General features: G+C 36.4%; 1 pseudogene; it reads left to right on the top strand.

Moving 5' to 3' along the window:
- Positions 1–2,563: 2,563 nt before the first annotated feature.
- LOC100595497 lies at positions 2,564–14,970 on the top strand (annotated as a pseudogene).
- Positions 14,971–16,889: the final 1,919 nt, after the last annotated feature.

Here is a 16,889-nt window from a genome sequence, read left to right as displayed (position 1 = left end):
CACTGCACTCCAGCCCGGGTGACAGTGCAAGACTCTGTCTCAAAAAAATAAAATAAAAATAAATAAATAAATAAAAATGCTTGCATACAGTACTAATCCTTCTTCTACTATTTGCTTTAGTTTCAATGCCCGTATCATGGAAGAGTCCAAGTTGTAAAAGAAGTCAAAAGCAGTCTTAAATAATCAGAACCCTTCTGCAAGATTGTCTAATGTCAATTTGTTTTCTGACAGTGCTTCTTCTATATCTTCTTCCTCATTGTCTGGTACTGATTCAAAAGCACTCATCTCCATCAAGTCATCTTCTGTTAATTCCTCAGATGTGGTATCTATTAACTCTTGAATTTCTCCAAGATCTAGATATACAAACACTTTATGCCTATCTTTTTTTTTTTTTTTTTTTTGGTGCCATATCCACAATCTCTTCCATGACTTCCTTGATAGGCTCTGTTGTAAATCCTGTGAACTCACACACAACATCTGGAATCTGGACACAGTTTTCTTCAGCACTAATGTATTGTTTGGGGCTTGATGGCTTTCACAGCTTTTTCTGTAACAACATGGGCCTCTTCAATGGTGTAATCCTTCTGGACTTTCACGATATTCTCCCTGTTGAGATTCTCTTCCATAGCGTTGACACCCCTTTCCATAGAAAACCGTATGTAATGAGCCTTAAAGTCCCTTATGACCCTTTGATCTAAGGGCTGAATTAGACATGTTGTGTTTGGGGGCAAGGAGGCCACTTTGGTGCTTTCATTGCAGAATCTATGGGGTTCTGGGTGGCCAGGGACATTGTCCAATATCAAAAGCAATTTAAAAGGAAGTCCCTTACTGGCAAGGTACTTTCTGACTTCAGGGACAGAGCATTGGTTTTCACAGAACCAATACAGAAAAAGTGTTTTTGTTGTACAGGGCTATAACTATATATAACTATAATCTCATATGAGATTATAGTTACATAATCTCATATAAGGTTATGTAACTATAATCTCATATCAGATTATGTAACTATAATCTCATATGAGACTATGTAACTATAATCTCATGTGAGACTATGTAACTATAATCTCATGTGAGACTATGTAACTATAATCTCATGTGAGACTATGTAACTATAATCTCATGTGAGACTATGTAACTATAATCTCATGTGAGACTATGTAACTATAATCTCATGTGAGACTATGTAACTATAATCTCATGTGAGATTATGTAACTATAATCTCATGTGAGATTATGTAACATATTTATATATTAAATATTAAATAAATATAAAAATATATTAAATAAATCTTATAGTAACTAAATCTCATATGAGATTATAGTAACTAAATCTCATATGAGATTATAGTAACTATAATCTCATATGAGACTATGTAACTATAATCTCATGTGAGACTATGTAACTATAATCTCATGTGAGACTATGTAACTATAATCTCATGTGAGACTATGTAACTATAATCTCATGTGAGACTATGTAACTATAATCTCATGTGAGACTATGTAACTATAATCTCATGTGAGACTATGTAACTATAATCTCATGTGAGACTATGTAACTATAATCTCATGTGAGATTATGTAACTATAATCTCATGTGAGATTATGTAACATATTTATATATTAAATATTAAATAAATATAAAAATATATTAAATAAATCTTATATTTATATAAGATTACATTTATACAATCTTGTGTAAGATTACATTTATACAATCTTGTATAAGATTACATTTATACAATCTTGTATAAGATTACATTTATACAATCTTGTATAAGATTACATTTATACAATCTTGTATAAGATTACATTTATACAATCTTGTATAAGATTACATTTATACAATCTTGTATAAGATTACATTTATACAATCTTGTATAAGATTATATAAACTTATATAAGATTAAATATAATCTATATTATATAAATATATTATATATAATATATTTATATTTATATATTATATATAATATAGAAATATATTTCTATATTATAATGTATATATAATACATTATTATATATAATATATTATATTTCTATATTATATATATAATAATATATATAATATATAAATACATTATAATATATATAATATATTATATTTCTATATTATATATAATATAGAAATATATTTTATATTATATATAATATATAAATATAAATCTATATTATATAAATATAATCTTATATGAGATTATATAAATGTAATCTCATATAAGATTATATAACTATATAAGATTATATAAATGTAATCTTATATAAGATTATATAACTATATAAGATTATATAAATATAAGATATGTATCTTATATAATCTATAAATATAAGATTATATTTATATAATCTTATAAATGTGAACGAATGAGTGGTCCGCTGGCCGAGTGGACCCGCGAACTCACCAGCGGACTTGTAAGCGAGCTCACCGCTCCCGCTCCAGTTCCCAAGCTCTTGGAGCAGAAGAGTTACATTTCCCATAAGGCCCCGTGCGAGGGGCCGGCGCTCCAGCGGGGCATCCTGGGAAGCATAGTCCACGATCCATAAATCACTTTCTGGAGACCCGCCCTCGCCAACATGGCGGCGCCCAGTTGGGGCGGGTTCGTTTGCTTCGCGTTTTGGCCAGGGCGGGGGTCTGGGCTTTAGGCAGTAAGTGCGGCTGGCGGCCGGGGATCCTGGGAGGGACGTGGGAAGCGTAGGGACAGTGTTGGTGGCACAGTCTGAGGAGGGCGAGGCGAGAGGCGGCCCAGGCCTGCCTGAGGACGCGGCGCTCTCCTGGAGTCGGGGCAGTGGTCTCGGGCCACGGGGACCTCTGCCTTTTTGCGCCCCTGGGCCTGTGGTGGCTTGGAGGGCCTCGGCCGGCCGTAGGAGTTGGGAATTCAGGAATGCAGACAACGAGCTCAAGGCTAGACTCTCGAGTTGTGTTTTTTATAGTTTTCTTCCGAGGAAAAGAGAAATAATTGCATTTCAGCGCTTCCTGTCACTTGGTACCTATGCTAGGCGCTTTACGTTTCTCATCTCCAAGTGACCCTCCGCCACATTCGATGTGAAACCTTGGGGAAGTCACCTAGGCCCCCAGGGCTAACGATGGGATTAGTGGATACATATTGGAAGGCCTTTAGGCTTGATAATTTTAATGGCAGTCTCCCCCGCCCTCCGCCCCCCTTCCCCCCTCCCTCCCCAGTGAACTAACTTCCGGCCCAACAGCTTCGGGACTATGTACTAAACTGCTCTGAAAAAAGTTAACTTGATCCGTTTAATTTAAATGTCATAATCTGGTATATAGTACTGAAGGGTGTGACAAGCAGAGATTTTAGTGAGTTGATTCTCAGAATCTAGGGTTGGCTTTGCCATACCGGCAGTGGATTAGTTGTGGTGACAGGTTTTCTTTTTATAGTGATGTGAACGTGCCTTTTTAAAAACAGCTATTACTTATTGTGGGCCAAACCCTGTACACTAAGTGCCCTTCTTTCGTTATGCCATTTGATAGTTTAAATGACCCGAAGAGACAGATGGTATCCCATTTTACACATAAGAAAACAGATTAACATATCCAGGGTCACACAGGTAGTTAGGATCCTGATAGGGATGAAAAAAATCTAGATCTTGCTGCCTCCAAAACCCAACTACTGTACATGGAAACAGTAGTCCTGTGTTCTAAGAAACAACAGAATCGACTCCCAAGTGTAAGGTAGTGGGATTTGGGGAAAATTTATTTTAAAAATAAAAGCATTTATATGTCACTTTTTTAAAGGGTAGCATTTAGTTTCACAATGTTTGGGGACCTATTTGAAGAGGAGTATTCCACTGTGTCTAATAATCAGTATGGAAAAGGAAGAAATTAAAGACTAAAGCTTTGGAGCCGCCTGCTCCTAGAGAATTCACCAATTTAAGCGGAATCAGAAATCAGGGTGGAACCTGTTACCTCAATTCCCTTCTTCAAACTCTTCATTTCACACCTGAATTCAGAGGTATGCTATGTTATGTACATTTGACTAGCAATATGTACCGTCTTCTTTACATGTAATTAATTATGCAGAATCACAAATAGACCAATTATCTTAAAGATATATTCTACAGTATGTGTTTATTGTTGCAAATGTAAGATACAAATTGGTAATTCCCTCTGCAGAGAAATGTGAAGCTTAATCTTAAATATATCCTGGGTGATGACAATAATGTTTAGTAAAAAAATAAAACAATATATATATTTTTAATTCCTATAATTTATAGTACAACATAGAGACAATTGTCATAAGTATCAGTCTTCATTATTGTTACACTGTTTGAGTTTTAAAATTTCTCCAAAATAACAAACACTTAAGCCAGAGTTATCCAACTAATTATATCTACCTTTTGGAGTGGGGAAGGGTGTCATATTATTTATATGGGTGCACAGTTGTTCATACGCATTTCTGAAATCCGGAAGGCTCACATGCTCATCTGATCTCACCTGAACTTGTTTGGCTTTAGAACCAGACCTGGTGTGAGGCTATTTACAGTTTTTAAGTTATCTCATGTGGGTGAATATTCATACATTCATTATAGGAATATTAATCTGCTGGATTAATGGAAACTGTCCCAGACCCTGCTGGGAATGTAACATTTTATATATATATAAAAATACTTTTTTCATATTATCTTTATAAACTCTGGAAATTCTGAATTCCAAAGACCCAGAGATTTTAGGTAAGGGATTGTGTGCAAGAAACAGACCCACAACCCAAATTAGCTAAATTTAAAAGGGGGGTTATTATAAGAATATAGGGGATCTCAGAAATCAACTGCAAGAAGCCAGCCTGACCTTACTGGACCCTTGATTTCTTGCCCCTGTTTCTATATATTTCTCCCATATCCCATCTCTGCAAACCAGCTTCCTCCACAAGGGTCCTAGGAGCTGTGTTCCCATGAGCTCAGTGTGAACATTACTTTGCCTTCATCTGGCCCTGATTGCGGTCCCCAGCACTACATGGCTTTGGAGCTCAGCTCTCCACAGTGTCTCCATATTAGGAGGACAGACAGCCTGACTCATCCTGTATCTGGTTTGCCATGTTCCTCTTCCCTACTACCACCACATTTATCAAATCTTTGTGGTTCTTCTGTTGCTTCTAAGCTTAGAAAGACTTCCTGCCTCCAGAGATTTAGTAAATATTTACCACTGTTACCTTCCCAGGAGCAATTTAATGGGTTGGATTGCATGTGGGATTTAAGTGGTACCTCTTAGCCTTGACTTGATCCCCTCCATAAAAATATCTCCCTGATGCAAGCAGTAATTCCACCAGTAGAAATTTCCAGCACTAATAAGTAGATCCCTAATAGGGATAACACTTTTCCAGGTTTTAATATAGTTGAAGTTAAAGGACAACTTGAAGTAGAAACGTAGCCTCAGAGGGACTGAGGAAGATGGTGAAGTGTAGGGCAGGTCATGGAAAGTACCATTAGGCAAGAGTAGTACTGAGAGTCCCAGGCCAGCGTCCTCTCCAGCAGAGGGGATTGCTGGCCAAGCACATGATTTGACATCTTAGTGCACAATGTGGACTGCTTGTATAGCTTAGCCTGAATCCTGATGCTAATTGACAGGGAGGTATAATTTGGAAAGGATAAGGACTGTCAGAGAACTGGGGGAGAAAAATTTTGGAATAGTATTTAAATAATAGGGCTAGATTGGGTTCCATTGTACTCCATTACAATGTAGCTGAGAGTACTGGGAGATTATTATAAAAGTTTTTGTATGGTTTTATGCTTTAACTTGTAGATTTGTAGTTCATTTTTGCCCAGTCCCAGCACTTAGAAAGAATATAACATTCATTAACAGTAAGCACTAGGGTAGCAGTAGTTTTTCAATAGGGAGACACATTTATCCCATTCCTTGTATCCCTGGAGGATATAAGAGTTTCCCAGTAAGAGTTCCTACCTGGGCTCGGATACGGACTTCTCAAAAGATTCAGATATGCCCCATTGGGTGGCACATCACCTAGATGTTGGGTGATAAAGAAATTCTGGAGACTCACATGGGGTTGCCACCTTCTTTTCCAGATAAGACCACTGTCATCTGTTACTTCCTTCAACATGGAAAAGATATTTCACACCAAAAAAAAGGGCATCTCAGAGTAAAAGGGGATCCTTCCCACGAAAGGATGGTTGTTAGCCTTACATGTGGCAGGAAAACTGCAACACTACTGTATTTCCTAAGATTCCTTTCGGCTTTTGGGACCTGATGCCATAGACAGTGGGAAGCCGTGAAAGATTTCTGATGTTACTGTTTCTAGTTTTATGCATAAAGATTATTTTCCTTTCCTAGAATTAGGAAATGCTGAAGCCTTAGCATGACACTATTTTCTTAGAATCACTGGTTAAAAATGTTACAGGAAAGTAAAGTGTATAGAGTAAGGTATAAATACTGCCACAATCATATTTCTGAATCTACTTGATTTTACATAAAGGTGGTCTTGGCTTTCTGAAACAATTTTTTAAAATGAAATGATGTTGTTTGCATCTCTGATTCTACCTTTTTCTTTAGAAGCTCTATTTTCTCTTGGCCCAGAAGAGCTTGGTTTGTTTGAAGATAAGGATAAACCCGATGCAAAGGTATTACATCTATGATTTACTGGGGTGTTTTAGCGTATTCAGGAAATTTTTTTTAAAGAAGGAATTAAGTGACTTATTCACAAAGCAATAATTTTATTAATTATCAAACATGCTGTTTATTTTCAGAAAGTGACTTGGCCTATACCCTATGGGTAATGGAATTTTCCTTCTGAGAAAGAATCAGTTTTCCAAGTACAATACTGCTACTGCTTTATAAACATGTAACACTCTTTACTATGCTTATTCTTTCTTCTGGTGAAGGAAATATTTGCAGAACATCCACATTAGCTTCACCCAGAAGTCTATTTAAAGCATTTTTTTGCAACAATACCCACCTCTCCGCCCCACAAAAAAAATAGAGACTAGTATTCTTTCAATTTGGTACTCTGGAAATAAATTAAGTAATGAGTTAATTTATTATTTTGTTTGTTACTGTGGTGATATTTAAAGTGCAGATCTAATCATGTTCATCCCTGCTTAAACATAGCTCAAAAGTTTCTTATCATGTTCAGGCTCAAATTTGTACTCTAAGGAGTCTTTCATGATCTAGCCCAGTGCTTCTCAGGTTACCTGTGTGGCAAAGGACCTGTTTTTGTGTATTTCTTTTTATTCCCAATCTGTTGCAGATTAGCACTTTTCTAGTATATAATAAAAATGCCATGGGAATGTCAAATTGCCATTACAATTTCTAAATGCTTATTCTCCTTTCAATACTTAAAGTCTGGCCTACAGACCAGACTCTGAGCAACATTGCTCAGTCTGCCCCAGCCCTCACCACATCAAGTAAGGCAGGAACTCGCTTGGAGCCAAGAGAAAGTGAGGCAGGGTGTGCTGAGAACTCCAGAGCGAGATACAGTATTGTGCCTGGAAAATTTCTACAGAGGGGAAATTATGTGTATCAGAGATATTTTAGAGAAATAATGGACTATTAGAAGAGATTCAAACTACTGTCAATCTGTAATCAATTGAGTGGTTTATTAAGGCCTATTTGAGTTTTAATGTTATCTGAACCATATCAAGGTAGAAAACTCCAAATAACTATTATTTTTTAGATTGAATTATAATTTTCACAGAAGAACTGAATCATAATTAGTTTTTCCCTTATAATAGGATATTTATAAACTTTCTCCTGAATGAACTGGAAGATACAAAAAAGCTAGTATGCAGTTGTTTTCAAAAGCCTCAATCAACATTTAAAGAATTCATTTAGAAATATGTTTGTTTCTCATTCAGGTTCGAATCATCCCTTACAGTTACAGCGCTTGTTTGCTCAGCTTCTGCTCTTAGACCAGGAAGCTGCATCCACAACAGACCTCACTGACAGCTTTGGGTGGACCAGTAATGAGGTACGAGGGTCAGCTCTCTAAGGAAGAGTTACCAGCAATAGAGGAAAGAATAAGACTGGTTTAATGTTACCTAACTTCCTTTAATTTTGTCTTAGGGTCTCAACATATTGTTTGAATGTTTCCTTCTCACATTAAAAAATTACAAGCCAGAAATATATATTTTTAGAACTTGCTGTATACAGGATTTTATGAATGGGTGTGATTTGGGGCTGGGGAGAAGATTAGAAAAACGGGGAGAAGTACAAGAGCTGATTTTTACAATTTCTACCCTAAGAGTCTTTATGTAGTCTAGTTGAGATACAACACCTATTACATGGAGATTACCTACCATTTATATAGAAAACTGTTGATCAGTTTTTTAGTCTTTGACCAACAATAATGGATCAATTACATTGTAAGTAAATTTTTAAAAATTCTGTGTTATGTGCTTTGTGTTTGAATCCACATGTTCTGATTTGAAGGTTTGCTTCAGTCAAAAAAGTGAAATGGTTCTTGGCAGGTCTTTTTATTCCTGTCATGACTTTCTCCTGACCTTCTCCATTTCTTTATGAATCTTGTTGTATGTGGGCTTTCTCTCACTTTCCTGTTTGAGTTCTAAAAGGCATTCTACTGTATACAAACACTACACACTTGTCAGCAATGAGTAAAGGTGCTTGTTGCAAATATTGATGAGCTGTTATAGCTATACAAATCCAAACAAATCCCAGTCTACCATTTTTATATGGAATAGATGGATGTAATCCTGCAAAGACAGGTATAGGCAACTATCACAGAAGTTAAAGAGCAAATGATAGGAATACTGTTATATTGCCTTTAATGGTAAACTCTGAAGGGTGGTCTTCTAACCAGGAACACTCCTTAACTAGGTGATACTAACTATGTGATTAAGGAGGTAAGGCATGGACTTTGAAGCAAAATGGAGTAATAATACATTCCCTAAACAAGTATGTTAAATTTCTTGTGTAGGGCTGGTATTTGGCGTTAATCCCTTTAACAACAACAACAAAAAAAACACTGTATTGAGATATATTTACATGCCACAAAATTCACTCTTTTAAAGGGTACAGTTCAGTGGTGTTTTTTTAGCATATTCACAGAGTTGTTCAACTATCACTACAATCAATTTTAGAAAATTTTTACCACGCCAAAAAGAAACTCCATACCCGTTAGCAGTAACTTTCCATCCCCTCAACTCAGCCGCTGGCAACCACTGACCTCCTTTCTGTCTCTATGAATTTGCTATTCTGGACATTTCATAGAAATGGAGTGATCCAATAGGTGGTCTCGTAACAGTCTTCTTTCACTTAAAGTACTGTTCTCAGGGTTCATTTATGTTGTAGTATGTGTCGATACTTCATTCCGTTTTATTGCCAAATGAGATTCTATTGGATGGATATGCCACATGTTTTTTTTTTTTTTTTTTTAAATCTAGTCATTGATTGATAGATTTTTCTTTGTTTTTGATAATGAGCTTCACTAAGTTACTGGTTTCTTACTTCTTAATGCTGTGAATATTTTTTTGTTTTTTGTCTAAATAAGGTCTTGCAGAAAACCCTCTAGGACTGGACCTGCAGTGGTAGGAGAAGGACTCTGTGGTATCTTTGCCAAGTGTAGGATTGTTTAGAAACAGCTTGAAAACTTCCACAAGTTTTCTATCCCATCATAGCCAGTGATATTAGATAAATTACATCCTTGAGGATCTTGTATTTTTAAAAGGCAAGATAGAAATCCTCCAGCTTTCATCCACTTTATCTGCTGCTCTTCACACGAAACTTTTTTTTTTTTTTGAGATGAGGTCTCACTCTCTCACCAGCCTGGGGTGCAATGGCATGATCATAGCTCACTGCAGCCCTGGGTTCAGGGCGTCCTGCTGCCTCGGCCTCCCAGGTAGCTGAGATTTTAGGCATGAGCTATTGCTCTTGGTTGAAACTTATTTTTGATATTGTCTTCCCTTATCGCCTCTGCTTCTGAACTCTCCATTTGTTCCTCTCCTTCCTTTCTACTTTTTTGTTGAAGTCAAAAGTGACATCCCTGTGCCAAGTCCTGGGGCCTCACTCTCCTGGCTCTCCCCGCAGCTGCTCTTCCTCCTCTTCTCCACTTCTCAGTCTTGGCGTGCCCCTTGGTTTGGTTATAAATTTTTCTTAAGCAGAAGTTCACACACAACTGCGTGACTCATAATGGATTAAAGCAAGTTCCATCAGGATTTTTTTCTCAGTAACACCGTGTTAGTCTTGTTTTAGTTGTTTTTACCTCAAAGCAGTACATTCTAGTTCTTTTCTATTGTTGATGATTCAGACTATTGACATGTGCTCTGATCTCAGTGAGGTGTTCCTGTGCAGACACTGCCAGCTCTTAGACACTGGTCTGTGCCTGGTATATCCCTCTCTGCTTTCTGTGGCATGGCCATGTGTATGGTTTCCCACAAGAATAAATGCACATTCTGGGTGTCAAAGGAATTGAGTTATATGTACACACTGAACACAGCCTGTTCGTATTTTCGTTTTTTAGTATAAATAAAAATAGGTGGTAATCTCTTAACCAGCTCAGCTTGTTTTGCTGAGTCATTCTTATATTTGATCTTCGGATTGCTTGATAAATCTTGAGTTTTTATTGACTAGTGTTTGTTTTTTTAATGTTTTAAAAAATCTGAAGCCCAGAATTACATCTAAAAGTTACCTGTTTTGTAGGAAATGAGGCAACATGATGTGCAGGAACTGAATCGAATCCTCTTCAGCGCTTTGGAAACTTCTTTAGTTGGGACCTCCGGTCATGACCTCATCAATCGTCTGTATCATGGAACCATTGTTAACCAGATTGTTTGTAAAGAATGTAAGAACGTCAGCGAGAGGCAGGTAAATATGCACAGTATTTTAGTAATAAGTTATGTTGTAAATTATAATCCATGTAATTAAATGTATGATGTATAATGCCACACAAGGATTAAAGTGTTTATTACTAAAAGTAATTTATTGAGTTTTTTTTCTTCTAACTATACCTAAATCATGAGCCTATAACCCAGATTTCTCCATGTAGATTGAAAGAAGCAAATATCTTGAAACTTAATCTTTTATTCAGTACCCTAATATTTGGAAAATAGATTTGGGGGATATTTACAAATAGAAGACTGTGGCCTCACGTGGGAAGCCAGTGTGATCATGGTTGGAATATTATAAAGAAAGTTAATTAGGGAGGTAATAAAAATAGATAATACTGAGGACCAAGGAGTGTTTAATTTGACAAACATCTGTAATTAAATATTGGATTTAGTTTATTAATATTCTTCAGAAAGTTCATTTATATATGTGTGCTTGTGTTTATATATTACATATAAAGCTATTGTAATCCTGTGTTAGTTAGTATAACCTTCAGTTCTTTGTAATGACACATATTGCCCATTTAATCAAATTGGAAATTTGCTCATGTAAATATAATCCTGTTTGCCCTACAAATCTTATATAGTCAATTATCACTGAATTCATCACTGATCCTTTAATAAAGGCTGCTTTTGTTATTTATGCCAAGGAAGTTTGTGTATTTATATGAGGACAAAATTACCATTTTCTTTTTTTTTTTTTTTTTTTTTTGAGATGGAGTCTTGCTTTGTCGCCCAGGCTGGAGTGCAGTGGCACGATCTCGGCTCACTGCAAGCTCCACCTCCCGGGTTCACGCCATTCTCCTGCCTCAGCCTCCCGAGTAGTTGGGACTACAGGTGCCCGCCACCATGCCTGGCTAATTTTTTGTATTTTTTTAGTAGAGACGGGGTTTCACCATGTTAGCCAGGATGGTCTCGATCTCCTGACCTCGTGGTCTGCCCACCTCGGCCTCCCAAAGTGCTGGGATTACAGGCATGAGCCACCGCGCCTGGCCCAAAATTACCATTTTCAAATGTGTTAATTGCTTTTTTTGAAAATAGATGTGTATATAAAAATATGTGATTTTCAGGATGCTGAGGCAGGAGAATCACTTGAACCCAGGAGGTGGAGGTTACAGTGACCCGAGATTGCACCACTGCGCTCCAGCCTGGTGACAGAGCAAGGCTCCGTCTCAAAAAAAAAAAAAAGTGATTTTTTAAGTTTGGAAATAATTAAGATGTTGTGTGTGTCTTTGAATTACTACATGCTTGACTTAACTATGATGTAGTAAATCAGAGTATTTTCAAAACAACGTATGTAAGGCCATTATAAATTAAAGACATTAACTTTTCACATATATATTATAAACCATATACTGTATAAATGTTACTTTTAGTACTTAAAATCTTCATGAGTTAAGAAGCGCCCTATTTTCTTTTTTTTTTTTTTTTTTTTTTTTTTGAGACAGAGTCTTGCTGTCGCCCAGGTTGGGGTGCAGTGGCTCAATCTCGGCTCACTGCAGGCTCCGTCCCCGGGGTTCACGCCATTCTCCTGCCTCAGCCTCCCGAGTAGCTGGGGACTACAGGGCGCCCGCCACCTCATCCGGCTAATTTTTTGTATTTTTAGTAGAGATGGGGTTTCACCGTGTTAGCCAGGATGGTCTCGATCTCCTGACCTCGTGATCCTCCCGCCTTGGCCTCCCAAAGTGCTGGGTTTACAGGCGTGAGCCACCGCACCCGGCCGTGCCCTATTTTCATTCCCCAAAATCTCTTAAAATAAAGCTGTTGCACACACATACAGAGTATAAATATGAATTAAACTTGCCGAATTGTAAGTGCTTATTACTAGACTTATATGATTCAAATGTAGTTACAGCAGATTTCATAAACCCTCTTTTTCCAAACTATTCTCTTGAATTTTCATAGGAAGACCTTCTTATCCTAGCTTAATGTAATTCTTTTTTTGAGATGGAGTCTCACTCTGTTGCCCAGGCTGGAGTGCAGTGGCGCAATCTCGGCTCACTGCGACCTCCACCTCCCAGGTTCAAGCAATTCTCCTGCCTCAGCCTCCCAAGTAGCTGGGACTACAGGCATGCGCCACCACACCCAGCTAATTTTTTTGTATTTTTAGTAGAGATAGGGTTTCACCATATTGACCAGGCTGTTCATATAATTTTTTTTCTTATAACTTCTTTAGTATATCTTAAGGCAACCCTAGCAAAAGAAAATAAAGAAATGGAGTTTACATTAGAAAATTCAACCCTGCCCTTGCTCTTATAGTCTAGAGTCTAAAACAGTACTGTATACCTTGTATATATGCACTTCTGAATTCAGATAGGTGTCTTATTGTGGTTTATATTTCCTCATAAAACAGATTTTATTGTATCTGTAGTAAATTCATAAACTTTTCTTACTTTTTTCTGATATATTTTAAGCTAAATTATAGTTTGATTTCAAAAGAAGGATAATTTAGTGTTATGAACTTCACAACATCTAATCAGGAGATCTACATCTTTATTTGTAATGTTTTAGAAAACATGTATCTGATTATTCCCAATATATATGTGAGTTGATGATGTGTTTGTAAACCTCTGAAATTGTTTTTCAATATTGTATTCATGTCTATTTCAGGAAGACTTCTTAGATCTAACAGTAGCAGTCAAAAAATGTATCTGGTTTGGAAGATGCTCTCTGGAACATGTATGTAGAAGAGGAAGTTTTGATTGTGACAACTTGTACCACTGTGGAACTTGTGACAGGCTGGTTAAAGCAGCAAAGGTAAAGACAGATACCTGCTTTTTCCCAGGGTCCCCACTTTGTAGTTAGTACAAGTCAACTTGTTAGAAAAAGTCTCGAGGATATACTTGAAGCTGTTGACACTAAGGATTGAAAAGATATTTACATCATTATCTGTATTTTAATTTTTTACAATAATGAATTTTTAAGGCTTTCAACCCAACAGTTCACCCAACTTCCTTCTCTCCAGGGAAAACTTTATTTGTACCTCAGTGTTTCATAAGTATCCCTCCTTTTTGCAATTACTGTTGTGAAAAAAAGATGTATATATTTTTATTTCTGCCACTGAGAAAGCTTGTTGAGCTTTGCTTTCTTTGTTTACTACTATGAAAATAGATGGCTGTCTTCATTTTCTTAATATACAGTTATTTTATAATCTTGACATATGTTCTTCCTCAATCTGGCAAATCCAATATAGCCTTACCTCCTCCCCAGGTGGGAGTACTTAATTTGCTAATTAAGGAATTTAACAGAATACTTCTGGTTTTCTTTCTGTACAGTCAAGCAAAATATAAGACAAAAGAAAGTCAGGACTAAAGCAACTGATATCTTTTGCCATGTGAGAGCTAAGAGAGAAAAGTAAACAAAGTAACAAACATAGAATTCTGACATTTCTCAAATTTATTCATCACATTCATATATCAGTAGCCATTCATGTAGTATAATTCATAGTTATTTTCCATTCCAGGAAGAAGAGATACTTTGATAAGAGGAGAAATGAGAGGCAACTACTGTTTAGCTTAGTGGAACACCTCCCTGGTGTTATTTTCATGCATCTTAAGTTTGCACATTCCAGCTCCTTTCTAATATGGCAGGGATTTATTATATCAGCACTTTGACATTTCTGAAAATCCTCTGCCACATATTGGTGTTTTATCCCAGTACTGATTGTGAGGTCTCTCTCTGTGCTTTACTGGGCTAAGCCCTTTGGGTCCAGGATATCTATTTGTTCTAAGGGAGACTGACATCTGAATAACTCTTTTTGGAGGACAGATTTTAAAAAATGTTTTGTGGGGTTTTTTTTCCCACTTTATCTTCTAGCAGCCATTCATTTATATTTCCTTTTCACAATTCCCTGTGATTTCTCACTATGGAATTGTTCTTTAATGTATTTTTCACACACTTAATTTCCACCAAAAGCATTACCAATGCTAGTTAATTGCTAAGTACTAGTAATTCATTAACATTAATATAAAAATGATTATTATAGATAAATATATCTATGTCTATGTATGTATATTAATACCATTTCCTCTGGCCTGGATGTGCTGTCTCTAACCTTCTCTGGGCCTTCCTTCTCAGCTTCTTGTACCTATGGCCAATATGGCATCAACCCTGCTGCTGTCGTTATTATCTGCAGTGGTGACATTCCCACTGCTGTGGGTGATGTGATGAGCTGTTCATAAACATCATCAGCTTGAGCTCAGTTCACTCAGTGGGTTACTGAACATTGTCTTAAACAGCTACCACAAGAGACATATTTATGTGGTCACTTCATTATGACAGAGGTAGCACTATTCCTATAGCTGACAATTATTGAATTTTTCCAACAAATAAAATGAGCATTGATTTAGATAATACACAATACTGATTTTGTATCCTGGAGATTATAGATGAAACTATAATAAAACCTTAAACCCTATGCTATAGGTTTCACGGGAGATTGAATTTATACTGTTTCACCTGTATTTCCATCCAGTTTTTGCCCTTCATCAAACCCAAAGAGAGAGGTTTATCATTTGCTTATTTATTTTGTATTTCACTTTGGTGTATAAACTTCAAAGTTTGGAATAGTGTTGGAAAGATACCTACACATTCAGCTTTTGGTTAGACTTCATGTTCACTTTACAAAATAAGAACCTTTTGCTAAACAAATGCAGTTTTTAAATATACCTTTTATCAAATTTCTTTAATTCTTTCTCAGTGGAAGTTTTTTGATCTTGATACTTTTAAATTTATATTCTATTCTATGCATTGGATTTGTTGCATTCTAAGTTTATGTACTGCTAAATAAATGCAGATTTTCTTGTCCTAAGCAGTCTTTTCTCAGCCACATTATAGTTGAGTTACTCAGTTTTTTTAGATGCATTTTTAGAGCTTGTTTGAAAATCTACCGTGTTGTTATATTGCTGGGTTTTTTTCTTTTTGTTTTTCTTCATTCAATTTTTTTTTTTTTTACCCACTACATTTGTGGAACTGTTTTTTTTTTAAAATATATTTTTAGCACTGTTAGATATATTTGATTATGGGTAATTTATATATCAGGGAGGATTTTTTTTCTCCTCACAGACCAATAATCCAAGAGGTTGGGCACAGCTGATACTCTTAAAAAGCAGCTTAATCCCAGTCAATAGATTTTTAGCCCTTGGGGAAGTTAGAGGCCTTTTGCAAATCTCATGAAAGCTATGAATCTTCTCCTCAGAAAAATACATATGCACATACAATTTTTGTATCATTTCAGATCCTTTAAAACAGGTTCCTAGGTCCCAGGTTAAGAGCTCCAGTTCTTCACTGATTAAAAAGAACTGTAGACCTGCCAGGTAAAGTGGCGACACCAAGGATGAAGGTGAAAGGCCAGAAATTGGGCAGGAAATAGGCACCACTCATCAAATAGTATTTCAGGATATCAACACTAAAGATAAAACTGGCTTGTAAATTATTAGTTGTAAGCACAAATGAGTGGCTCACCTTTAGACTCATAAAATAGATGAGTTGACATCGAGTTATGTTGAATCCATGGTAATGAGTTTACGTAATATTTCTCTTAGAACTGTGTCATAGGTTGTTTTTTCAGACCTTAAGAACATTATGTATCCTTTTATATAACCCTGTTTTTAAAAAGCTTTGTAAATTTTTCTTTTAACAGTCGGCAAATTACGTAAGCTGCCTCCTTTTCTTACTGTTTCATTACTAAGATTTAATTTTGATTTTGTGAAATGCGAACGCTACAAGGAAACTAGCTGTTACACATTCCCTCTCCGGATCAATCTCAAGCCCTTTTGTGAACAGGTTTGAACTATTTTATTTTTAAATTCTTTCTTTTCCCCTGTCAAGATTGAATCTATTATTGACCTGATTTTCAGTTGGTTTATTGTGAGAATCTCTAAACCTTGGCACTATTGACATTTTGAGTTAAATTATTCTTTGTTGTGGGAGACTGTCTCATGCATTAGGGTGTTTAGCAGCATCCCTGCCTCTACCTATTGGATGACAGTAGCATCCTCACTCCCCTCCCTCAGTTGTGACAACCAAAACTGTCTTCAGACAAAGCCAAGTATGTCTCCTGGGAGGACGGCATGGGCAAGATTGAC

Source organism: Nomascus leucogenys, chromosome 22a (assembly GCF_006542625.1).
Source record: "Nomascus leucogenys isolate Asia chromosome 22a, Asia_NLE_v1, whole genome shotgun sequence".
NCBI classification, from domain to species: domain Eukaryota; kingdom Metazoa; phylum Chordata; class Mammalia; order Primates; family Hylobatidae; genus Nomascus; species Nomascus leucogenys.
Note: the sequence above shows the minus strand (reverse complement) of the source record. Positions and strands in the feature narration are given on the sequence as shown.